At 37.6% G+C, this 26,997-nt stretch overlaps 2 protein-coding genes and 1 pseudogene across 2 annotated transcripts in view; 2 read left to right on the forward strand and 1 right to left on the reverse strand.

Annotated features, from left to right (window-relative positions):
• The window catches only part of LOC138168177 (KRAB domain-containing protein 4-like), a 367,151-nt gene that overhangs the window by 133,548 nt on the left and 206,606 nt on the right, over nucleotides 1-26,997 (forward strand). The window lies entirely within an intron of this gene.
• Nucleotides 1-26,997, forward strand: part of LOC138168152 (zinc finger protein 420-like) — a 114,700-nt gene that overhangs the window by 36,579 nt on the left and 51,124 nt on the right. The window lies entirely within an intron of this gene.
• LOC138168145 (zinc finger protein 420-like) lies at nucleotides 20,004-23,631 on the reverse strand (annotated as a pseudogene).

Here is a 26,997-nt window from a genome sequence, read left to right on the forward strand (position 1 = left end):
ATGGTTTTTTATTTGATCCTGGTGGTAGCCAATGTAATTTATTGATTAGGTAGTGGTATGAAAAGAAGTGCATTTTAAAAATAATTTATTGCTGGGTAGAGGATTGAATGGATGAAGTGGGGTGTAAGGTTAATGGGATAAAATATCCATATATATGTATATAATACATATATATTGTATTGCTTGGAGGGAGGGGTGTGGGCTGAGAGAGACTTAGGCTGAGAGAAATGGGAGGAAGGAAGAACTTGCCTAGGGGAACTTGCTTGTGGGGGAGGATTGATGGAGAGAATGCTGCAATGCTGCTGTTTCCTGGATTGTTGATGAGTACTTTACTAAACCATGCTTTCTGGTATCTTAATAGCAATGTCCCAAATAAATATTTTGGTTTTGTCTTGGAGGAGGAGAGTTTATATTATATGTATATATATATACACACACACATATATAAATTTTTTTTGGAGGGCAATTGGGGTTAAGTGACTTGCCCAGGGTCACATGGCTACTTTTTGTGTTGTGTCTGAGGCCGGATTTGAACTCAGGTCCACCTGACTCCAGGGCCGGTGCTCTATTTACTGTGCCACCCAGCTGCCCCAAATTTATTATATTTTGTGAACAAACCCTGGGAATATGCATGCATATTTATTCTTACATTGTTCAGAAGTTCAACAATAGAAAAAAAGAAATAAAATAAAATAGATTACAAATAAAAGATAAATCATGTTTTAAATAAAAAGCAAAAAATGATAGAAAAGTGGAGATTTTTACCTACATGAAAGAGAATGGTTCTAAAATAATAGAACTTCTAAACAAGTGAATCATGTCATTCTGCTAGAAATGGAAGAAAATCAAATGAAGGAGCCTCAAATGCCAAGTGCATTGGCTAAAGGTGTGTTCTGCATGTAGCAGGTTGGATGAATAGATGAATCCTCCCAACTATCAAAGGATTTACAGATGTTACCACTCTCTTGTATGGTATCCATCAGTCTGTCTCTTGACTCATTCTCTTGATTCTAGATCCTCAATGTTCTAGAGTTCTAGCAGCATGTTGAAATAATTTATTCTTCATAAATAGTGTCAGTATCTTTCTCATACATTGACTCAATCTCCAACCTCAGCTCATAAAATTTTTACTGACTCATAATCATTTTACTGACTCATAATCATTTTACTGACTGAAGGAACCCTCTTTTCCCTGCAGACATACTTTTATTTTTATATAATAAACAAAAATACTTATTAAATATAAAAATGAATGAATACATTCCATGAACAATTGCAAGCACTCATAAAGCAATGACAGCAGATGTTTGTGACCAAGACACATCATACCCAGTGTCATTTGAACCCCTCAGTATAAGAATAGAGAACACTTCTTCACTTGAATGGAAACAGTCTAATAATACTCAGTCGAGGCCAGATTGTAAGTAATGTCTCTTTAGAATTCTTTTCATACTTTCAAGTAGTTAAGACTTTATTTCAGATTTATAGGAAATTTATTAGATCATCCTTTTTTCTTTGTTGTTTCCCCAGTGATCACTGTTCAATTCCCCACATACACCACACCCCACCATAAGAATACATAGTAGTTACCAGGTTTTTACAAACTATTCACAGAACTTTCTTAATTTGTCACTTAGGACATTTCTGATAGGGAGGAATTTCACATCATTTTCTTTCTCCACAGATTCTTATACTTCACTAATGGAACAAATACCTTTTCCCTAATTCTGTTGGGAGAAGCATTTTATAGTAAGACATTTTTTCTAGCTTTTATTTTTCCAACATGATTTTCAGTTCAAATATAATTCTCAACATTACACTGGGCTGTTATTGACTGTGATTTCAAGTGTTGACTCTAACATTCATAAAGGTTATATGAGTTTTAGGCAAATCCCTTTTCTGTCCTTCAGTTTCCTCTTATAAGTTGATGAGGGTTGGATTAGAAGAATTCTGGAGTCTCAGTTCTAAATCAAGTGACTTTTGATGGTTTTGGAGTTGGCGACATTCAGGGATGTGGTTGTGGACTTCGCTGAGGAGGAATCCTCTCAGACCATTCTCAGATCTGTATAAGGAGGTCATGCTGGAGAATATCCAGAATGTGCTGTCCCTGGGTAAGGACCATTTCCTCCCTTTTCTTGGTGTTAATGGTCAGGCCAAAATTAGCACAAGTGGCAGAGAATGGCTCCATACTCTGTTGCAATTCACTCTCAGAAGGTGCATGGAATTCATACTTATCTACCCCTCTATTCACTTTGCTCTTGGCTTTCAGTTCTTTCAAGTTAAATAATTGACCATCAGTCAGATAGCTGGAGATAAAGATCTGGGTTCCTTCTCAGAGGAAGAAAGTGAAGTAAAAAAAAACCCTCCTACTTGAAAAAGAAATTTCAAATGGTCATAAGCTCTAAAACTTCATGGAAGAACTTAAAAAATCAAATGAGGGCCTGAGGAAAAATTAGAGGAAAGAAATAAAAGCAGTTCAGGAAATCAAGAAAATTATGAAAAGAAAGTCAAGCAGTTAGAAAAAGAGATCTAAAAACTTAAGAAAGAAAATAACTTTTTAAAATCTAGGATTGGGCAAGAGGAAGCTAATGAAATTATAAGACACAAAGAAATACCAAAGACCAAAAGAATGAAAAAGAAGAGAATGTGAAACATCTCCTTAAAAAAACAAATGATATAGGGGTGGCCAGGTGGCTCAGCGAGTAAGAGCACTGGCTCCAGTGTCAGGATGACCTGGGGATCAAACGTGGGCTCAGATACTTAGCACCACACCCTGAAACAACTGGCCGTGTAACCTTGAGCAAGTTACTGAACCCCAATTGCTTTAAAAAAAAAAAAAGAAAAACAAATGATATGGAGAATAGATCAAGTAGACACAAAGTAAGAAGTGTTACACCACCTGAAAGATACGATTAAAAAATAATCTGGGAATGGCTAGGTGGTGCAATGAACAGAGCACCAACCCTGGAGTCAGGAGGACCTGGGTTCAAATGCGGCCTTAGACACTTAACACCAAAAAAATAGCTGTGTGTGACCTTGGGCAAGTCACTTAACCCCAACTGCCCTACCTTTCTCCCTCCAAAAAAAGCAAAAAAAAAAAGAGAATCAGATACAATATTTCAAGACAGTATTAAGGAAAATGCCCTGAAGTTCTAGAGCAAGAGGTAAAGGAGAAGTAGAAAAAAGACCAGTTAGAAGGGACTCAATAAGGTCAAACTGTATACTTTTTACATGTGAAAATGTTATCAGTACCCTTAAGAATATCGTCATTACGTGAGTAGTTTGAAAGAAAAGCTTAAACTGAGTTGAGTATGGTGGGTTGGTTCTAAAAAATAGAATTGCGCAGGGAGAGGTAAAATGGAGCAGTTATTACACACTAAAAAGACCTGAAAGGAAGAAGTGAGACAGAGGAAGCATATGGGAGTGGAGGTCTGTGCTGGAAATGTGTTCTCATGGAATTAACAGGAAAAAAAAAATGAATATCTAAATCATCTTGTTTCAGAAAAAGAAATTGAACTGGTCACAAAGTGCTTGCTAAGAATAAAGCAACAGGACCAGATGGATTTGCAACGGAATTCCACCAAACATGTAAAGGTCAGCTAATTCCCATATTAAATAAGTTATTTGGAAAAATGAGCACAGAAGCGGAACTACCAAACTCCTTTATGAAACAAATATGACATTGATATTCAAATCAAGAAGAATGAAAAAGAGAAAGAACATTATTGATCAATGTTATTAATGTCTATGGATGCCAAAATCCTAAACAAAATATTAGCTGAGAGATTACAACAGCATATTACAAACATTCTACATTGTGACCAATTGAGATTTATACCACGGATAGTTTAACCTAATAAAATTATTCACATGATTTATTATGTCAATGACAAAAAAATTTTTTAAAACATATGAATATATCAATAGCTAAAGAATAAGCTTTTGATAAAATAGAACACTCATTTCTATTAAAAACACTTGAAAGCATAGGGGAAACAGATTTTTCCTTAAACTTATTAAAAAGCACCTACCTAAAATGTCAGCAAGCATTACTTTTAATGGAGATAAGTTAGAAATCTTCCCAGTATGATTCAATGTTCAACAACAAAGGCCACTGTCACTAATATGATTCACTATTATATTAGAAATCCTATAATAGGAATAAGAGAAGAAAAAGAAATAGAACGAATCAGACTAGAGAATAAGGTAATAAAAATATTTTTTTGTGGATGATATGATGATATATATATATATGGAAAATCCCAAAGCCTCAACTAAAAAGTTGGTTGAAACAATTTTAACAAAGAAGCAGGATTTAAAGTAAACCGAAATAAATAATCAGAATTTCAATATATCACCAAGAAAGCCCTTCAAGAAGAGATCATAAGAGATACCCCATTTAAAATAATTCTAGACAATATAAAATTCCTGGGGATATGCCTGCCAGAACAAACCTAGAAACTACAAGAACAAAAATATCTTTTTAAAAAAATTTTTATACAAATTAAATCAGATTTCAACAATTGGAATGATGTTAATTGTACATGGGTAGGCAGGGCCAATATAAGAATGACAGTTTTACCTAAACTAATTTGTACCTTCCATGCCATCTTAATTAAAATTACCAAAACCTTATTTTACTGAGTTAGTAAAAAAATAAAAAAATTCACTTCAAACTACCCAAGTAATGATGACATTCTTAAGGGTACTGATAACATTTTCCTTTCTTTTTTTTTGGAGGGCAATTGGGGTTGTGACTTGCCCAAGGTCACATGGCTAGTTTTTGTGTTAAGTGTCTGAGGCTGGATTTGAACTCAGGTCCTCCTGACTCCAGGGCTGGTGCTCTACTCACAGTGCTACCTAGCTGCCCCATTAGAGTTGGGCCCCACTCGAGCTAGACAAGATTCTTTTTTCTTGGAGGTCAATTGGGGCTAAGTGACTTGCCCAAAGTTACATGGCTAGTAAGTGTGTCAAGTGTCTAAGACTGGATTTGACCTCAGGTCCTCTTGACTCCAGGACTGGTGCTCTAGTCACTGCACCACCTAGCTGCCCCACTGATAACATTTTCACATGTAAAAAGTAAATAGTTTGACTTTATTTAGTCCCTTAAAACTAATCTTTCATGTTTGCGTTACTGTTTCTCCTTGATGTTGTATGTCCAATTTTCTATTAACTTCTGCTTTTTTTCTCATAAATACCTAAATGTCTTTCACTTTATTAAATATCCTTTATTTTTTATTCAGGATGATACTCAGCTTTGCTGAGTGACTTATTTTTGTTCACAACCTCAGTTCTCTTGCTCTATGAAATATCTGAAGTCCTATGTATGGTCTTTTAATGTAGAAGTTGCTAATTTTTGTGTTATCTTGATTGTAGCTCCACGGTATTTACATTGTGTTTTTTTTTCTTCTTTGTAGTATTTTCTCCTTAATTTGGGAGCTTTGAAACTTGGCTATAAAGTTCCTGTAAGTTTTCATTTCAGGATCTCTTTCAGAGCGTGAATGGTGAATGTTTTTTCTTCTTGGTCTCTTCTTCTAGAAGTTCTGGGCAATTTTCCTTAATACTGTCTTGAAAAATTGTATCTCGAGTCTTTTATTTATTTTTTTCAGATTATAACTTTCAAGTAGTCCAACAATACTTATATCGGATCTTCTTGAGCTTTTGTCCATGTCATTTGCTTTTCTAATGAAATGTTTCACATTCTCTTCTACTTTTTCATTCTTTTCATTTTTAGTATTTCTTGGTATCTTATAATGTCATTAGCCTCCTCATGCCCAATTCTATATTTTAAGAAGATATCTTCTCTCTTAAGTTTTTTTTATCTCTTTTTTTCTAATTAGGTGACCACCTTTTCAAAATTTTCTTGATTTCCTGAACTGCTCTTATTTTTTTTTCCCTAATCTTTCCTCAGTCACTCATGTAACTTTTTTTTTTTTGCCTTTTGGGGGGCAATTGGGATTAAGGAACTTGCCCAAGGTTACATGGCTAGTTTTTTTGTGTGGGTGTTAAGTGTCTGAGGCCGGAACCGAACTCGGGTCCTTCTGTCTCCGGGGCGGTGCTCTACTCACTGCGCCACCTCATTTAACTTTTGAAGTCCTTTTAAAATTCTTCCACCAAAGTAGGGGGGAAGGGGAAAAGGGGAGATTAGACGGGAAAGCAGATTGGGGGAAGAGGTAATCAGAAGCAAACACTTTTGAGGAGGGACAGGGTCAAAGTAGAGAACAGAATAAATAAGGACAGTGGGATAGGATGGAGGGAAATATGGCTAGTCTTTCACAACATGACTATTATGGAAGTGTTTTGCATGACTACACATGTATAATATAAAGTCAGATTTAAACAATGAGAGAGATATTCATTGTTCATGAATAGGAAGCGCCAACATAATAAAAATGACAATTTTACCTAAACTAATATATAGGTTCAATGGCATCTCAATTAAATTACCAAAAAATTATTTTATTGAGTTAGAAAAAAATAATAACAAAATTCATTTGGAAGTACAGAAGGCTAGGAATATCAAAGTAACCAATAAAAAACAAGTATAAAGGAAGGAAGTTTAGGAGTACCAGATCTTACACTCTATTATAAGGCAGTAATTATTGAAACTATCTGGTACTGGCTAAGAAATAGAAAGGTAAACCAATGGAACATAGTATAAATATAATTTAAAGTAGAAAATAAATATAGTAACCTTGGATTTGACAAGCATAGGCTCAAGGTTTTGGGATCAGAATTCGTTATTTGGTAAAAATTGTTACGAAAACTAGAAAGAACTATGGCAGAAATTGGGCATAGATCAATATCTTACACCACTTAACAAAGTAATGCCAAAGTGGATACAGATCTAGAAAGAAAGCAATAAATTTGGTAAAAAAAAAATTATAGACAGAGATTTTTGTAATCAATGTAAGAATATGAGTCATTCCCCAACTGACAGTTAAAGAATATGAAAAGGCAATTTTTAGATGAAGAAATTAAAGTTATCTGTAGGCATATGAAAAAAATGCTCTAAATCATTATTGATTAGGGAAATGTAAATTAAAAGAACCCTCACATACCACCTGACACTTATCAGGTTGACTTTTATGACAAAAAAAGGAAAATGATAAATTTTTGGAGAAGATGTGGGTAAAATTGGAACACTAATGAATTGTTGGCAGAGTTGTGAACTGATCCAACCATTCTGTAGAACAATTTGAAACTATGCCCAAAGGGCTACATACACTGTGAATACCCTTTGATCCAGCAATACCACTATTGTGTCTGAGTCCCAAAAATATCATTAAAAAGGGGAAAGGACATACATGCACAAAAATATTTCTAGCAACTCTCTTTGAGGTGGCAAAGAATGGGAAACTGAGGTGATGCCCATCAATTGACCAATGGCTGAACAAATTGTGGTATATGAATATGAAGGAATACTAATGTGTTATAAGAAATGATGAGCAGGCAGATTTCAGAAAAACCTAGGAAGACTTAGATGAACTGGTGCTGAGTGAAGGGAGCAGAACCAGGAGAACATCATACACTGCCACAGCCACATTGTAGGATGCTCAACTATGACAGATAATTTCAAGAGACTTCTAATGGATGATGCTGACCACACCCAGAGGAAGAACTGTGGAGTCTGAATGCAAATAGGAGTGTACCGTTTTCAGATTTGGGTTTTTTCTTTCTCATGATTTTTCCTTTTTGTTCTGATTTGTTCACAACATGACCAATGTGGAATTATGTTTAACATGTTTGTACATGTATAACTATATCAGACTGCTTGCCATGTTGAGGAAGGAGAAGGGAAAGGAGGGAAGGAGAAAAATCTGGAACTCAAAATCTTACAAAAATGAATGTTGAAAACTATATTGACATGTAACTGAATAAAAATATTACTAAGTTAAAAGATAAAAAAGGAGTACATCTCTGAAGTTGTATTGCCTTTAGGTTGGTGAGCTGCATAAATTTTCAGTAACCATTGTTATTGCATATATTTATGTGTGTATATCTTTTGTGTACATATGTTTGATTGTTTTCTTCAGATGTAGAGACCAGGTTCAAAGTGAATGAGATGCCTAGAAAGCTGGGAATTTTTATAGAAAAATATGAGCTGCAAATTTCATGAGTGATGTTCCCTGGGACTTCCAAGCTGAGAGAAATCCATGACTCTGATATCAAGGTACATAAAAATCCCAAAAGTGATTGTAAATTTGATGAAATTGTCAAGATTTAAACAGTCTTCAACCCTGAATCACTGTGAGAAAATGACCTCAGGGAATGACTATCTTCAGGATAGTGAATATAGCAAGTGCTTTATGAAGAGGTAGAGCTTTTTCAGTCCCACAGAAGCTTCTAGAATGCAAATGTATCCAGGTAATCAATGGAAAATGGCCTTGAGTTGGAGTTCAGACCTCATTAGACATCAAAAAAGTTATACTAGAAAAAGTAATAAAGGTGGGAAGGCCTTGAGTCAGAACTCTAAGCTCATTACTCATCAGCAAATTCCCATTAGAAAGGAGCCTGATGAATATTATGAATGTGAAGCAACCTCATGCCATCACTCACCCCTTTCTTACCAACCTAGGTTTCACCCTGGAATGAAAAGCTATGCATGTGTTCATTGTGGAAAGGTCATTGGTTGGAACTAAAATCTTGATAGATCTCAGAAGATTCATCCTGGAAAGAAGTTTTATAAATGTCATAAATGTGGGTAGGTTTTCTGCTACAGATCACTCCTTATTTGCTATCAGTGAATCCATAGTGGAGAGAAACCTTTTGAATGTAATCAATATGGAGAGGTTTTAACACAGAGCTCCCATCTCAATACCTATAAGAGAATCCACACTGGAGAGAAAACCTTTTAATGTAATCAATGTGGAAATACTTTCACACTGAGCTCCATTCTTGCTGCACATCAGAGAATCCATACTGGAGACAAACCTCATGAGTGTGATGAATGTGTCAGAGCCTTTAGTTGCCAATCCTCTTGGGAGAAACTTTATGAATATAACAAGGTGGTGATGCCTTCAGGTAACAAATCATGTCCTATTTCCCATCTCAGAATTCTTATGAGATAGAAATCTGATCATTGTCAGGAAGAAGGAAAGACATTCACATGGAGTTCAGGGCTTCAGGATTAGAGAAACCATTCTAAGGAGAAGTGCCCTGTGGACTCAGTTTGGGAAGGCTTTCAGCAAGAGATCATCTCTTACTTCCTATCAGAGGCTTCATTGTGGTGACATTCCTTTTTATTCCCTTGATTCTCTTCTAATGGATAGGGCACAGAGTTTAGAATCAGGGAAAACTTGAGTTCCAATCTCAACTCAGATGCTCCCTAGCTCTCTAAGTTGGGACAGGGAACAACCTCTCTGTGCTTCACTCTGCTCATCTCTAAAATGAGGAGGTTGGAGGCAGTGGCTTTGATGGGCCCTTCCAAGTCTAACTCTGTCTTCCCATCAAAAGTACATTTCTATGTCTCCTTCCTGCAGCCTCTTCCTATATTCCACAAGGAGGCCCTGCAGGCCCAAATCTGCAGCTAAATCAGACTCCTTAGAAGTAAAGAGTTTGAGAACCTGACAAGATCAAGTGTGTCATGCAGAAAGAAAGCCGAGGAGAGCAACCTTGTGTTCAGCTATTCCAAAGACCTCCATTACACTGCCAGTCCTTACTGAGCACTACAAAATCGTGGAAATATGACAAAGGAGTCTGGCAGAAAATAGATATGGATCCCACTGCAGACCAAGACTAACTTGTGATGAATATATGACTTAGAAAAGGTCACCACAAGGGAATTAGAAGAACCATGAAGAAAATGCCTTAATGTGTGGTAGAAGAGCTGATCTCCACACAAGGGCTAGAAAGGATCGCAAAAAACCCCCACAATGCCTCTAAGATGTAAAGGGAAGCACTTATCTAGGAAATACATTTGTAGAAGGTTTCCCTCACAAAGGCCTAACGTCCACTTCTCTGAAGTTCCATAGAAGCATATGAAGAATGACTAAAATAGACATGGTCCAAAGCTACAAATAGACAATTTTCAAAGGAAGAAATGCCAGTTATCAATGATTGTAAGAAAAAAAACTGTATATCTATAATCGCTAATCCAAATTACAAATAATTAGATTTTCAGATGGGTAAAGGTGGTAAGAAAATGAACATCAGAAATATTCCAATTGGAATTGTTTTACCTAATTGTGTACTTGTTGCCAGAATTTTGTATCTATTTTTCTTTTTTTTCCTGTCCAGAGGGGAGATGAGTGGAGGAGAAAATAAACGTAGCTATTTTTTTTAAAGTGTAAGCACAAATGGTTCAAATCAATAATTAGTTAAATGCAAATTAAATCAACTCTCAGGCTCCACTCACCCCCATGCAAATATTAAAAATGAAAAGAAAAAAATTAAGAATTATAGGAAGGGAAAACAGATACATCAGTTTCCTGTTGAAGCTATAAAGTTCTCCCTCAAATCATAAAATCACTTACTCAGTGACGCCGCCAGAGGGCGTATACCTTTCAAGACAGCAAAGGCACCCAAGTGCACAAAGGCATTGGTACCAGCTCCTTTTGGTGGGTCCAAGACCTAGAAAGGAAGAGGGGATGTCCCACAATTAATGAGGCAAAAACCGAACAAGTTCTGGTGTGTGGATGTCATGGATGAACAACATGCCGTGGAACCCGGGCGACTCCAGCGTGAGCTGGGACAGTCGGACGGGCCAGTGCAGACTCCACGATCCAGCAGGTTGGCAAGACGTCCCACCTCTTCCGGTTGTCATGCGCGGTGAGGCGAGTTGTGTTCCTTCACTAAGCGCTTTCATTCCAAATATTTTGCTGGTTGTTGTAGTTTTTTCCAATTTGGGTAGGAGAGGATGGCAGTGGGAGGGGCACTGGCAGTGGGATTGTCCAATAGGATCCTCCACACCCCAAAATAATAAGGAAGGAAACTGATGTAATAACACACGCAATAGAACAGAAGGATGGCCAGAAGGAATGCTTTAAGAGTATTATTTTGAATTCGTTATTACTCAAAAAGAAATTCAAGTTAACCATTTGTTTCATGCATCCTTTTTTTCTATTGTATGGTGTGTATAAAATGTCCATTTTATTTCATCTTTGTGAATTTAAAAATTAAAAAAAAATCAAATTTCAATGGTTTCCTGTTTGTCATTTCTTCAATTTTGGAGGCATGACAAGAAATGTTAGAATTATTTTCACATGACTTCACACGTCTTCATTTATTTTATTGAAACATTTGTTTCTGTAGTTAGAATTTTCTATTTTGTTTTTAACCTAGTTTTTAGATCAAGAATTCTCCTAGCCACCATTGTGAAATTACTGGAGTGTTTACTTGTATTTCTAAAAGAAAAATTTTTTTATTATGAAAAATTCCATGTAACTCTCCCACCCACCTCAAATTGAGCAGCAAAAGAAAACAAAACCCTCATTGCAAATATGTATAAGCAAGGGCAACATTCCTCTATTGCCTGTCCCAAAAATATATTTGTAGAAGTTTTATATAGTGTTGAGAAATATGTGTCTTCTTGAGCAATTCCCCTTCAGAAGATGCCATAAGTCTTTTTGGTTTAGTCTCTGGGGCATCCTGGTCAGAGGGCACATTCCCTTAAAGAAAGGAAAAGGAACCAAGTGTACAAAAATAGGGATACCAGCTTCTTTTGTTATGTCAACTGGAAAGTCAGATGTGATGTCCTCAGGGAGGGCACAGGGGAACAAACGCTGGTAGGTGAATGTTGCAGAGTAATAATACACCATAAAACAGGCAATTTCAGTGAAAACCAGAAAGAGTAGTATGGACTAATGCAGACTACAGAGAGTAATTAATAACAACCATATTCTGAAGGCCAGCAGCTTGGCCAGAGGTCCCACCTTAGTGCTGTGATTCTCAACCACTACATCAGGCACTTACCAGGATCTCTGCCATCTGCCTCCTAACTGAGAGGTCACGGATACAGGATGTAGAATAAAAGGCACATTTTGGGAAATGGACAGCATGGCAATTTCTTTTCCTTGACTGTGTATTCACTAGAAATATTTTGTTTGTTGATTTTTTTCAATTTGGGATAGGAGAGGATGGCAGTGGGACATGAACTGCGAACAGGATTTCCCTCCCCTCTCCCTCCAAATCCCAAAATAATAAAGAAGGAAATTGATGTTTTGTAATAATATATAACAATATCATCATCATAATTATAATATGCAATAGAACAGAAGGAAGGCCAGGAAGAATGAGAGCAGATTTGAAAGTGCCATGTTGAGTGTTTTATTACTTTAAAAAAGTCAAGCAATTCATGTTAGAACTTGTTTCGTGTATAATTCTCTTTTTATGCCTTAGCAATTAATCTACCAAAAAATTACTTTATAGAGCTAGAAAAAATAGTAACAAAATTCATTTGGAAGAACAAAAGGTCCAGAATATCAAGGGAATTAATGAAAAGAAATGCTAGGGAAGGTGGCCTAGCCACAGCAGATTTTAATCTGTATTATAAAGCATCAGTCATCAAAACCTTTGGTACTAGCTGAGGAATACAGTAGTGGATCAATGGAATAGATTGGGTACACGAGACTCAGCAGTCAATGACTATAGTAAGCTACTGTTTGATAAACCCAAAGACCCCAGCTTTTGGGATAAGAACTTACTATTTGACAAAAACTGCTGGGAAAACTGGAATATAGTGTGGCAGAAACTGGGCATAGACTATCTAACACCATATACCAAAATCAAGTCTAAATGGGTGCACAATCTAGGTATAAAGGTTGATACTGTAAGCAATCTGAGAGAGCAAGTAATAGTTTACCTGTCAGATTTATGGAGAAGGGAAGATTTTATGACCAAACAAGAGTTAGAGAGCATTACAAAATGCAAAATGGATAATTTTGATTACATTAAATTGAAAAGTTTCTGTACAAATAAAGCCAATGTAACCAAGATTAAGGGGGAAGTTGAAAATTGGGAAAGAATTTTTCCAACCAATGTCTCTGATAAAGGCCTCATTTCTAAAAATATACAGAGAATCGAGTCAAATCTATAAGAATACAAGTCATTCCCCAATTGATAAATGGTGAAAGGATATGAACAGGCAGTTTTCAGAGGAAGAAATTAAAGATATCTATAAGCATATGAAAAAAATGCTCTAAATCACTATTGATTAGAGAAATGCACATCAGAACAACTCTGAGTTTGGCTAAGATGGCAAAACAGTAAAATGACAAATGCTGAAGAGGATGTAGAAAAATTGGAACACTAACGCATTGTTGGTGGAGTTGTGAACTGATCCAACCATTCTGGAGAGTAATCTGGAATTATACCCAAAGGGCTATAAATAATTGCATACCCTTTGATGCAGTAATACCACTTCTGGGGTTGTATCCCAAAGAGATCATAGAAGTGGGAGGAAGACCCATATGTACAAAAATATTTATTGCAGCTCTTTTTGTGATGGCACAGAATTGGAAATTAAGGGGATGCCCATCAATTGGAGAATGGCTAAACAAGTTGTGGTGTATGAATGTAATGGAATACTATAAGAAATGAGGAGCAGACAGACTTCATATTTACCTGGAGAGACTTATACAAACTGATGTGGAGTGAGAAGAGCAGAACCAGGAGAAATTTGTACACAATTACAGACACAACGTATGTGTGACGACCAACTTTGATAGACTGGACTGTTCTCAGCAATGCAGTGATATAAGTCAAACCCAAAAGACTCATGATGGAGAGAGATGTCTACATTCAGAGAAAGAACTAGAAAGAACAGAGTTTGAATGCAGACTGAAGCAAACACCTGCTTTCTTTCTTTTTCTTGTTTGATTTCGTTTCTTCTTTCCCATTGTTCATTCCATTGGTCACAATTCTTCTTCACAACCTGACTAATGTCTATTGTGAAAGTATCTGCACATCCTTTACTTGATTACATGCTGCCATGGGGGGGGGGGGGGGGAAGGGAGAGGGAGGAGAAAATTTGAAACTCAAGGGAATGTGGAACTGAATCTTGTAAACTAAAAGTAAACAAATTATTAATAAAGATTTTTTATCCAAAAATTAAAAAAAAGATTTTTCATCTCTTTTTTTCCGAGATAATTTAGTCAATTCTACCTCTCTCCTTTTTCCCTTCTCTCAGTGCATCTTTCTCACCCCTTAATTTTATTTTTTTAGATAACCATCTCATCATATTCAATTCACATTTGTGCCCTCTTTCTATGTATACTCCTTCTAACTGCCCTAATAATGAGAAAGTTCTTAGAACTTATAACTATTATCTCCCCAGGTAGGAATGGAAATAGCTTAAAATTATTGAACTCCTAATGACTTCTCCAGGTTACCTTTTCATGCTTCTCTGGAAGCTTGTATTTGAAAATTTAATTTGCTATTTAGCTCTGGTCTTTTCATCAAAAATGTTTGAAAATTCTCTATTTCATTGAAAATACTCTTTTTTTCCCCCGTGAAGGATTACACTCAGTTTTGCTGGGTCGGTTATTCTTGATTATAATGCTAACTCCTTTGCCCTCTGGAATATCATATTCCAAGCCCTCTGATACTTCAGTGTAGAAGCAGATAAATGTTTTTATCCTGACTATGACTCCACAAGATTTAAATTGTTTTTGTTTTTTTTTCTGGCTGCCTACAATATTTTTTCCTTGACCTGGGAGCTCTAGAATTTGACTAGAATATTCTTGGAAAGTTTTTGTTTTGGAATCTTTTTCAAGTGGTGATTGGTGAACTCTTTCAATTTCAATTTTACCCACTGGTTCTAGAGTATCAGGGCAGTTTTCCTTGATTAGTTCTTAAAAGATGATGTCTATGATTTTTTTCTTTTGCTCATGGCTTTCAGGTAGTGCAGTAACTCATCTCTCCTCAATCTATTTTTGAAGTCAGTTGTTTTCCAAAGAGATTTTCACATTTTTTTCATTTGTTTTTCATTAATTCGATTTTGTTTTACTGCTTCTTTTTGTTTCATGGAATCATTAACTTCCACTTGCCCAAGACTAATTTTTTTTTTTTAAGCAATCGGGGTTAAGTAACTTGCTCAAGGTTACATGGCCAGTTATTTCTGGGTATGGTGCTAAGTATCTGAGCCCAGATTTGATCCCCAGGTCATCCCGACACTGGGGCCAGTGCTCTTACTTGCTGAGCCACCTGGCCGCCCCTAAGCAATTGGGGTTAAGTAACTTGCCCAAGGTCACACAGCTAGTTTTTGTGTCAAGTGTCTGAGGCCAGATTTGAATTCAGGTCCTCCTGACTCCAGGGATGGTGCTCTATTCACTGAATCACCTAGCCACCCCATATTTTGTTTTTTAAGATGTTATTTTCTTCAGTAGTTTTTTGCACCTCCTGTACCAAGTTATTGACTCCTTTTTATGATTTTCTTGCATCATTATCATTTCTCTTCCCATTTTTTCCTCTACCTCTTATGCAATTTAAAAAAACTTTTGAGCTCCTCCAGGAATTTTTATTTTTAGATCTGAGATCAATTCACATTATTCTTTGATGTAGCAGCTGTGACTTCATCTTATTCCTTGTTTGTTTTCATTTACTGTCATCGTAGCAATGTTTTATGTCAGGACCTTTTTTTGTTTTTTCTTCATTTCCCCTCTTGACTTTTAACTTTCTATTACAGTTGGGCTTTGCTCCTGGGGTGGAAGGTGCACTGTCTCAAGTGTCAGGCTTTTTGTGCAGCTGTTTGCAATTAGTTTTGGTGACTGTAAGTTTCCAGTTCTTCCAAGGTGGTATGATTTAAGGAGAGATGTGTTTACTACTCTCATGGCCTGTGTTCTGGTCTGTGAGCCACCACAAACCCTCTTTTCTATCCTGGGTCCCCACTCCCCTGTAGCTGTAAGCTTTCATGTGCTACTGCTCCTCCATATGCTGAAACCCGTGACTGCAACACGTATGATCAGAGTTCAGTACCCAGTGCCAGCAAAGGGAGCCCTACAACCTCCTCCTGATCAGTGTCCAACCCTCTTACCCCTTATATCACCAATGTGATACCCACAGCAGCTACTGTGAATATATAGGCATATTTCCAGGTTTGAATCACAAGATAACAGACTCGTCTTTGAAGGCAAAACCAAGATATTTATTCATATATCAGAAAGCCAAATCCACCATGGTAATAAAGAAGTTGGCACACATTACCTATTCAGGGAGCACCACCATCCCCAAGACTTCCCTCTGTCAGGCCTCCCCACAAACAAGCTCCCTTAGGCAAAATGCCCCTCTCTCACCCACTCTAGCCCCTCTACTTCCTTCTGTTTCAACTCCTCCTCACTCTCAGCTCTGCCTCACCCACATTTCTTGCTCCACCCATTCAGCAAGCTCCTCCTACCACAGGCTTCCATGTGACTCGGGCTCAAAGCAAGTCACATAGGCCTATCTATAGGCAAGGAAGATCTTCTATTCCATTAATGCTACAGGGCTAAGAACTCCAGGAGCCACCACTGCTGATTCAGTCACCTGCTAAGGCCCATTCCAGGTCTCCTGTGATGTGGTGTATACAAGCACATCCTAAGTTGGAGTGTGCTCCATTCCCATCTCAGTGCAACAGACCTCTCCTACAAATCTTCTAAGCTGTCTTACACTGGAAAAAAATGTTTCACTCTCTCTTATCCATCCTGCCACTCCAGAATTTGTTTTGAGGTGTTAAATTTGCTTGGAGGAGAATTTGGAAGAGCTTGGGGGAGTTAGGAGTTTTGATGGCATGTCAAACAAATAAACAATAAATATTAAAAAAGAGGAAGGGAGCTCCAGATGAATCCCAAAATGAACTATTCGACAAATGTGAGCCTAAATATAAATTTAAAAAAGATGGCATGCAATAAGCAAAGGGTATTCAAAACATACCTAGAAAGAAAACCAGACTTGGATAAATTATTTGCTTTTGAAACTACTAAGGCAATAGAAGTATGCCACATAGAACCAAAGACAATAAAAACAACAACAAAAGACTAATGATTAAAAGATTTGTTTCTTAAGTACGTGTGGAAAGAAAGATAAAAGCAAAAGTAAAGAAGAAGTGACAGTGGAAAAAATAGGTTTGGGGGATCATGGAGCAATCTTCACACTGTCCTCCAGAAGAATTGATATTTTTTGTGGGACTAAAGTACAGAATGGGAGGTTTTTAAAAAAAAGATAAGAAAAATTCATAGAAGGGTGTATGTGATGTATCTTAATCAAGTAGAAGGCTAATAATGAAATTTACTCCTGTGGTCTTCCAGGAATGAGAACGTACAGGAGAATGGGTGAAGAGGAAAAGGGAAGGAATGAAAATGGGAGAAAGAAAAAGAGGAAGTCTTGTTTCAATATTGGGATGGGTGGTACCACCAATAACTGCAACTACAGAACAAAGCAATATTTTATAATGGGAGATTTGGAACTCAAAATGGCTATTCTCTTCAAGGATGTGCTGCTTACAGCAGAAGGTAAATCAGAGCTTAGCAAATGACACCCAGAAAAGTAGAAAGGTGTGGACCCAGTAAAGCGAAGTCAGAACAAATGGGAAAGATGACCACAAGAAGGAAATAGATAATAATGAACTGAACAATCAGGACATGGAAAGATCCCTACAATGGGATGGCATCCTATCATCTGCAAGAATTCATGTTTCTGAGAACAAAGAATAACAGAAAGGGGGGGGGGCAAGAAAAATATCTTGAAGGCAATAACAGAATCTCTTTAAAAGAGGAAGGCCAAAATCAATGCTTCAAACTTACTAATGCCACAAGGAATACAGAGAACAAAGAAGGACCAACATAGTGCTTGTGTCATGAATCCAAAAACTAAAGATAAAGAGAAACAGGGGAGACATTTTCAAAGAAAAGGCAAAGAAAATGAAAGAAGTGAAAACTAAAAGAGTTTGAAGAGGAAGAAAGGGGACTTTAACAACTGGTGAAAATGACAAAAAAGGAAACCATCGGTATTTGATTGTTTTATCTCGAAATTCACAAACATGAAATAAAATGACTATTTTCTATACGCCATAAAACAGAAAAAGAGGATTGTACATGAAACAAGGTCTAATAAGCAGTTTGCCTTTCTTTTGGGGCAAAAAAAAATTCAAGATGACACCTTCAAAACTTTTTGTTGCTTCTGTTCTATTGCATGTATTATTACAATCCATCAATTTCCTTCATTATTATTTTGGGGTTGGGAGGGAAATCCTATTCCTCATCCTAAATTCACCATACTCTCCTACCCCAAATTGAAAAAAAAAGCAACAATTTACTTGTATTGAAATCATATAGTCAAGGAAGAGAAATTGCCACACTGTCCATTTCCCAAAATATACTTTTTATTGTACATTTTATATCCATTATCTCTTGGTTAGGAGACAAGTTGCAGAGATACCGATAATTTCCTGGTCTAGTGGTTGATTACTGCAATAAGATGGGACGCCTTGCCAAGCTGTTGGCCTTAATAATGTTATCAATTACTCCTTGTAGTCTGCATTTAATCCAAGCTAATCGTCCTGGTTTTCACTGAAATTGCCTGTTTTATGGAATATTATTACTCCATAACATTCATATACCGCAATTTGTTCAGCTGTTGCCCTATTATGGGATCTCGCATCTTACTTTCCAGTTCTTTGACATAACAAAAGCAGCTGGTATCAGTATTTCTGTATACTTGGTTCCTTTTCCTTTAAGGAAATATAACCTCTAGTAGTACCACTGAGTCAGAGTAGACCCAATACTGTGATTTCATGGGGGGGGGGGGACTTCAACAGCTGTCCTAATAGCAAAATAATTAATGTGATTATTTTCCCACAGCACTTTCAACTCTAAAAAATTTTTTCTTGTCTGTCAAATGTATGGGGGTGAGGTGGAGTCTGACAATTCATTTAATAGCATTTATCTAATTACTGAGCATTCTTACTTAAATTTGTTTTAATTATATTTTCTTCCCCACTCATCTGCCCTCTCTCAGGTGAAAATGCAAAACTCTTACAACAAATAAAGAAAAACAAATTCCCTATATCTGATTCTGATTTTATCACCTTTATCCATCTGAAAATCTAATTATTTGCATTATAAATTATATAGAATTTTTTCACAAAAAGTGATAATTTGCAATTCTCCCTTTTAAAATTGTCTACACATAGTTTTTGACCATATGTCTACTACATGCTTTCTATTTTTGTATATAACCAGTATCTGTTCTTTAAATACCTTACATAACAGGACTTTGTGAGGGAAACCTGCTACGGATGTTTCCCAGTTAATGCTTCCCTTTTAATTCTGTTTTTAATATGATGAAAATTACCTATTTTATTTTCTGTGTTTCTCGCTATTCCATGGAGATGAACACTTCCACTACGCATAAAAGTATTATTTCTTCACGGTTGCTCTCATTTGTTTGAAATGTTTTATTATCTAAATCATGTATTTGTTGGGACCTAATCTTGGTTGATAGTGTGAGACTGGTCCCTATTTTCTGCCAGACTAATTTCCAGTGTTTCCAGCATTTTTTGATGGTTACAAAGTACTGGCCCCATAGTGAAAGTATTTGGGTTGATTAAAGACAAGGTTACTCTACCCCTTCTCTTTCGTATATTACACATCTGATCAGTTTCTCAAGATCCTTATTTTTGAGCAGAACAAAATAGTTTAGTTGACTGCCACTTTTTGTTTCCCTGAAATACTGAAAGGCTGAGAGTCATATGAATGTACTTCTGATGAGAACATGTATTTAGAGTTGGAATGGGGCCGGAGAAGCCAGTAAAACCAACAATCTCCTTTTACAGATGAGTAAAGTGAGGGACAGAAAGCTCGTTCCTTGCCCAGAGTTATACTGCTAGGGAGCATCTAAGTCAGGATTTGAGCTTGTTTTCCCCAATTCCAAACCCAGTGCCCTATTTGTTACATTAGGGCCTTCCTCTATTTTGTTCGGAATATCAATTTGAATTTAAAGAAAAATGAGTAAATTGGTGATGTTTTAGTTTCCTGGGTTTACTATGAACCTAAAGGTCCAAGGAATGATCACTCACACACACTCGAACATTAGCATTTCCATAGTGATTTAATACTTGCAAATGATTTTACAAATAGTCTCATTTAGTTCTCATTTCAAACCTCGGAGACAGGAGCTCTTCTTGGTCCGATTCTACAAATGGAAAAACTCAGGCAGGAACAGGTTGCATGACTTGCCCAGGGACATCTATCCAGCTAGTTAGTGCCAGAGACTGATCCACTGAGCTACCTATTTAAAGCACTGCAGAAACAGATGTCCAACAGTTACCAGGAAACAAAGTAAGTACCAATTAAATGGGGAATGGCTGAAGAAATTATAGCATATAAATGACATGAATTTTGAGGAGTAATGACAAAGTAAGATTTCAGAGAAAAATTCATTAGACTGTTTTAGGCACGGTGTGAAATCTGGGATATTTAACAAGGTCTCTTGTTGAATGGTCTAATGAAATCTGTGCTACAGTTAGAGACCTTCCCTTGTTAAAAAGATCCATAAGTTTTATCTCCAGAATGATTTATCCAATGGACAGTCAAGTATGAACTCTAGTTAAAGCCCTTCCCACTACTATTGTTTTTATATGCCTTCAATCCAGTACAAATATTGTTGTCTACTGATATCATTCCTCCAGAGGAAACCACTCCCTCTTGTGCACACTGTTCAGGCTTCTCTTCACTGAATCCTAATATAAAGAGATGACCTCTGGCTGAAAACCTTCCACACTGAGTTCTTATGGAGCTGCTCACAAGAATTAATTTTCTAATACTAAACAAGTTCTAAACTCCATTTGAATACCTTTCCTCATTCACAAGTTATAATATTTCTATGTGATAAGAATTTTTTTATGAGAAATAAGAAGGCTTTTAGCAGATTATTCTCCTAAGATTTCTTTCCACTGTGAATTCTCCTAAATTAAATAAACTAAGAGGCGTAACTAAAAGCTCTGTCATGTGTATGACACTCATTCACTCCAGTGCTGTTTCTCTGATCTTCAGGAAGGCTGGAGCTCGTTGTAAAACCCTTTCCATATTGATTACATTCATAAGGCTTCTCTCCAGTGTGGATTCTCTGATGCCTAACAAGATTGGAGCTATATCTGAAAATCTTTCCACACTGATTACATTCAAAAGGGTTCTCTCCAGTGTGGATCCTCTGATGTGTGACAAAATGGGCCCTCTGCGTAAAAGCCTTTCCACACTGATTACATTCAAAAGGTTTCTCTCCAGTATGGATTCGCTGATGTATAGCAAGATAGTTCTTTGCAAAAGCCTTTCCACATTGTTCACATTCATAAAATTTCTCTCCATTATGGGTTCTTTGGTGTCTGGTAAGACTGGAGTTCTTTGTGAAAACCTTTCCACACTGATCATTTTCAACAAGTCTTTCTCCAGTATAGATTCTCTGATGCACAGCAAGACTGGAGCTTTTTCTGAAAGTCTTTTCACATTGATTACATTCATAGGGTTTCTCTCCAGTGTGGATTCTCTGATGTATAGCAAAATGGGACTTCTGTGTAAAAGCCTTTCCACACTGATTACATTCAAAAGGTTTCTCTCCAGTGTGGATTCTCTGATGTACAGCAAGATAGCTCTTTGTGAAAGCCTTTCCACATTGTTCACACTCATAAAATTTCTCTCCAGTGTGGATTCTTTGGTGTCTGGCAAGACTGGAGTTCTTTGTGAAAATCTTTCCACACTGATCACATTCATAAATTTTCTCTCCAGTGTGGATTCTCTGATGCCTACCAAGATTGGAGCTATATCTGAAAGTCTTTCCACACTGATTACATTCAAAAGGGTTCTCTCCAGTGTGGATCCTCTGATGTGTGACAAAATGGGCCCTCTGCGTAAAAGCCTTTCCACATTGATTACATTCAAAAGGTTTCTCTCCAGTATGGATTCGCTGATGTATAGCAAGATAGTTCTTTGCAAAAGCCTTTCCACATTGTTCACATTCATAAAATTTCTCTCCATTATGGGTTCTTTGGTGTCTGGTAAGACTGGAGTTCTTTGTGAAAACCTTTCCACATTGATCACATTCAAAAAATCTCTCTCCAGTGTGGATTCTCTGATGTACAGCAAGACTAGAGCTTTTTCTGAAAGCCTTTCCACACTGATTACATTCATAAGGTTTCTCTCCAGTGTGGATTCTCTGATGTATAGCAAAATGGGACCTCTGTGTAAAAGCCTTTCCACACTGATTACATGCAAAAGGTTTCTCTCCAGTGTGGATTCTCTGATGTATGGCAAGATAGCTCTTTGTGAAAGCCTTTCCACATTGTTCACACTCATAAAATTTCTCTCCAGTGTGGATTCTTTGGTGTACGGTAAGACTGGAGCTTCTTGTGAAAACCTTTCCACACTCATCACATTCATAAATTTTCTCTCCAGTATGGATTCTCTGATGCCTACCAAGATGGGAGCTATATCTGAAAGTCTTTCCACACTGATTACATTCAAAAGGTTTCTCTCCATTGTGGATTCTCTGATGGCGAATAAAGAGTGATTTATAGCAGAAACCTTTCCCACATTCATTACATTCATAAAACTTCTCTCCAGTATGAATCTTCTGGTGTTTAATAAGATCCGAGTTCTGATCAAAGGCCCTCCCACAGTGATTGCATGCATATGTTTTCACTCCAGTATGAATTCTAGGATGGTAAGGAAGCGATGAGGGATGGGATAAGGTTGTTTCACACTCATAATATTCATCAGACTTCTTTATAATGTCAAGTTTCTGATGAATCATAAGGTTAGAGTTTTGCCGAAAGATTGTTCCATCTTTATGACTTACATAAAGCATTTCTCCAGTATCTTTCTGATGTCTAATGACATTTTTACTCCAGTTAATGGCCACTTCCTCGTTATTACCTTGATACATTTGCATTTCAGGAGGTTTCTCTGGAAGCTGAAAAAGCTCTACATGTTCAATTAAGCATTTGCTATATTCACTGTCCTGAAGACAGTCATTCCCTGAGGTCATTTTCTTATAGTGATTTAGGACTGAAGACTGTCTGACTCTCTTTCCAATTTCATCAACTTCACAGTGACTCTTTGGAATTTTATCCACTTTCATATTAGAGTCATGAATTTCTCTCAAACTGAAGTCACATGGACCATCACTCACGTATCTTTGCTGGCCAGGTTCTTCCATAAAACTTCTCAGTTCTGTAGTTATCACATTCACTTCAAACTTGGTCTCTGCATCTGAAGAAAACAAACGATCACATACAATGAAAGACATACATAAACATATGTATCTTTCCTCTGGTGGCAGAAAATAAACTGATCTATATTGTACTTCCCCAATGAAAAAAAAGTTTTCAAACCCAGATGGTTCATTTTAGAAAGAGCTTCACATACAATAACAGTGCATCCTCACAACAAACCTGTGACACAGGCAGTCCCGGCATTCTCATTCCCCTTCACAATTCAGGATAAGAGCTCATGATGACAGCTACCTGGCCACTGTCCTCACAGCTGAGACTAAAATTCAAACCTTGTGAATGACTGTGTTCTTTCCACAGTACCTGATGGCCTTTCTCCATTTTAGTTTCTATCTTTTCTTCTAGTCTCTCCTGTTTATACTTATAATTCTGTCAATCTCAGGTCACCTCCCTGCTATTCTGTACTGACCAGTTTGAATGCATTATCACATGGTCATTCTTGGTAAATTTCATATGCTAAGTTGAGAAACAGGTTTACCCTTCTTAACTATTATGCAATAATTTTCAGTGTTACATCCAACTTTTCTTTTTTTCTATTCAGATCCAGAGACATTGTGCCATTTGCTGCACATATACCAAATGTTAATATAACTTTGTTATCACATATAATGTTTCATACAGTATTGTGAACCCATTATCTTTCTGTCAGGAAGTAAACCATGATTCACCACTGGTCCTGGAGCGCCATGGCCCTTTAGTGGTTCATGCAACCTCTGGAGACTCATGATTGAGAAGGGGCCTCCCAAATCAGGAAATGCAAGAAGAAATGTTGATTTCGGCAGGGCCCTTCTCATTCCAAGGAATAAACTTGTTAAGACTTGTTCTTCTTTCTAGAAGGAATGTCAGCACATTCCTTCCCCACCCTGACTCCTTGGTCACCTTTAAGAATCTTGACCACCCCCCTCTGACCCCTATAGAATTGGCGCCAAGCCACTATCTCTAAAGCTCATACTTGTCTGTCACCCAATCCCTGACCTTTGTGTTTCCCGCTCTCCTCAAGAACTGTATAAAAGAACGCCCGAGAAGACACTCGAGGTCCTCCATCTTAAGTGTATGGTTGGACCCGGGTTCGAACTCGTGAATAAATGTTTGTCTTCTTTGTCAGTCTTGTAGTCTCTGTTCTTTTTCCTTGGTACCACGTTTCAATGATGATGTCCAAGGGGCTTTGGGTAAAAATTCCTTAATGGCACTTTAAAGGAACTGTAAAGAATTGTTCAGTTTTGTTACCAATATATTTTGCCCCTGGGACAGGAAGTACGTGCATGTTTGAGCTATAATAGGTCTCTTTGTGCAGTGATTCCAAATCATCATGATGAGGCAGAAAATTATTTTGATGTGTAAGCCGTGATTTCATCAAACTCTGACCACAGCTAAGGACAGCATATTGTGTTGGTTCCTCATCCTGCTGTCAAATTGTGTCAGCATTGCCATAAAAGTCTGCCATACGAGTGCAGATCAATTCCCAGAGGATGATCAGGGGTATGCACATATCCTCAATTGTTTTCTTTGCACTGCACCAGAAGAGCTGCCTGAGTCCAAGGTACCTTATAATCTTAGCTAATCAGTGTTGTAATCACCAAGAAGTTACAAATGTTTGCATTCTTCCAATACAGATGGTAGCATTTCTGAAAATCATGATCACCAGGCATACACATTACATGCCATCTTGAACCATCGTGGCCCATCACACACCTTCTACAGAAACTTCCTTTGCATCGGCTCTCATCTCTCAGTGTGATGTCTACTATCTGACTTGAACTTCTCTTCTGCTCAGAACTGGCCGGCACACGAGGCCAGACTTTCCCCAGCGTTTCTGTGAGAGTGTGGCCAGCATGCAGGTGGCAGAAAGAGGAAATAACTTTCCTGAAGACCTGAAAAGCTCTTTCCTTACAAAGGTTGACATATAAAAATGCTTATTAAAAACCAAACAATACCTGTAATTGAACTCCAGATACATTAATTATTTAATACACTACTTATCATTAGGCGATAGAAAAATTAATCTTTTAAAATAAATTATTTTTTGGCTTTTTGGAGGGGCAACTGGGGTTAAGTGACTTGCCCAAGGTTACACAGCTAGTAAGTATTAAGTGTCTGAAGCCAGATTTGAAGTCAGGTCCTCCCGACTCCAGGGCCAGTGCTCTATCCACTACACCACCTAGCTGCCCCCTGTGATAGTAATGGCAATTAAAGATTCCCCTGTATTGGCTTGGTTTTCAAATTGATTGTATTAAAACCCAGAGTTTGTTAATCCCACCTGTGGGATGGGCTTGTTGATGTGAAAAGAAAGTCCTGAAGTGGGAGGAGCTGGTGACATAGATTTGGAGAGACACTGGAGAGAGGCGGAAGATCTCTTTTTGGAAGCAGCACCTCGTGGAGAGAGAGAGACTAAGAGATTGCTGGTGGCCGCTTTGAATTGCCCGGGACTTTTGAGACCTGCCCCCTGAGCTGCCAAGGACTGAGGAGACATGGCTGTTTTGCTGGTACTTTGTCTGTCTGTTTTGATGTTATTTTGCCAGATTTGTCCACTGGTGAAAGACTGTCCTATTGAAGAAGTCCTGGAACCTGGCATTTGGTTAAGAAGGCCTGAGACTGTCCTGCAGACAGAGAGTGAATACTGTCCACTGGTGAGGGACAGTACTGAGAGTGAATACTGTCCACTGGTGAGGGACAGTACTGTTGTTGCAGGGGTCTGGAGACTGTCCGGCAGACAGAATGAATACTGTCCACTGGTGAAGGACAGTGCTGTTGTTGCAGGGGTCTGGGAGCCTTTCTGTTGGTTCAGAAGCCCTGAAGAAGGATTTTCTTGTTGTATGTTTACAGAAATCCTGGGAGAGGGCTTTGCTAATGTGTTCAGGGGTTCTAGGACTGTTCTACAGACAGAGGATAAATTCATGAAGGGACTGGCAATGTATCTTATGGCCTTGCTAAGCCTTGTCTCCCCAGGAACTAAGATTGCTGAGAACTTGCCTCGTGTCAAGATGAAGAAAAGACCTCCATTTGGGTATTAAGTGCTGTTTTTAACTTGATGTAACTCTGGGGTAGATTCAATTGTGATCCAGGGGTGGGGAACTTTTGACCTTTTTGTGTTCTATGGTTGAGCAAATGAATGTATTTTACTTATGTTTGGAAACTAATCTCCATTTGAGAAGAGGGGCTTTGTGGTGGACTTAATTAAGGTATAGCCTAGGGGTGGAGAAGTATTTAGAACAGAGACTTTGTAATTGATTGAATGATTGGAAGGTCCTGGGATGGGGTAGTACTTGGAGATTATTTAATCATACTTAGTAAATACTGTATTTTGAATGATGTCATGTTTTGATCTTCTCTGTTCTGGGTTTGTTACTGAATAAAATAGAGAGCACCTATGCTGGTATTTTGAACCTGGGAAGTTGCCTTTCCTTGGCATTACATTACACCCCCCAAAATTAATCTTTTATAATAGCTAACGATTCTTTTTGTTGACTGGTCTAAAGGCTAAAAAAATTTACTTTCCACCTCTCAACAAGAGAGTTTATAAAATTCTCCAGACATTTCCTATCTTATCCATGAGTGAGGAAACATTTTCACTATAGTTTGGGTATAAATAAAAATACAGCTGGTTCTTAAGATAAGCAGACAGTCCCACAAACCTTCCCCTCCCAGCCTGCCATCTCCACAGCTTTGTGGTCTCTTGGCTGGAGCTGCTTCCGACACTTGGGCACCTGTAGCCAGAGTAACTCCGCCTCCAGCAGAGAACCCCTGAAGGCAGCTGCCCTTGGGTCCTGCTGCCCTGAGGGAGCTGAATTTGCAGAGTACAA

Source organism: Petaurus breviceps, unplaced genomic scaffold (assembly GCF_028583685.1).
Source record: "Petaurus breviceps papuanus isolate PSGF00001 unplaced genomic scaffold, PetGlider_PUasm1.0 355, whole genome shotgun sequence".
Lineage (NCBI taxonomy): Eukaryota > Metazoa > Chordata > Mammalia > Diprotodontia > Petauridae > Petaurus > Petaurus breviceps.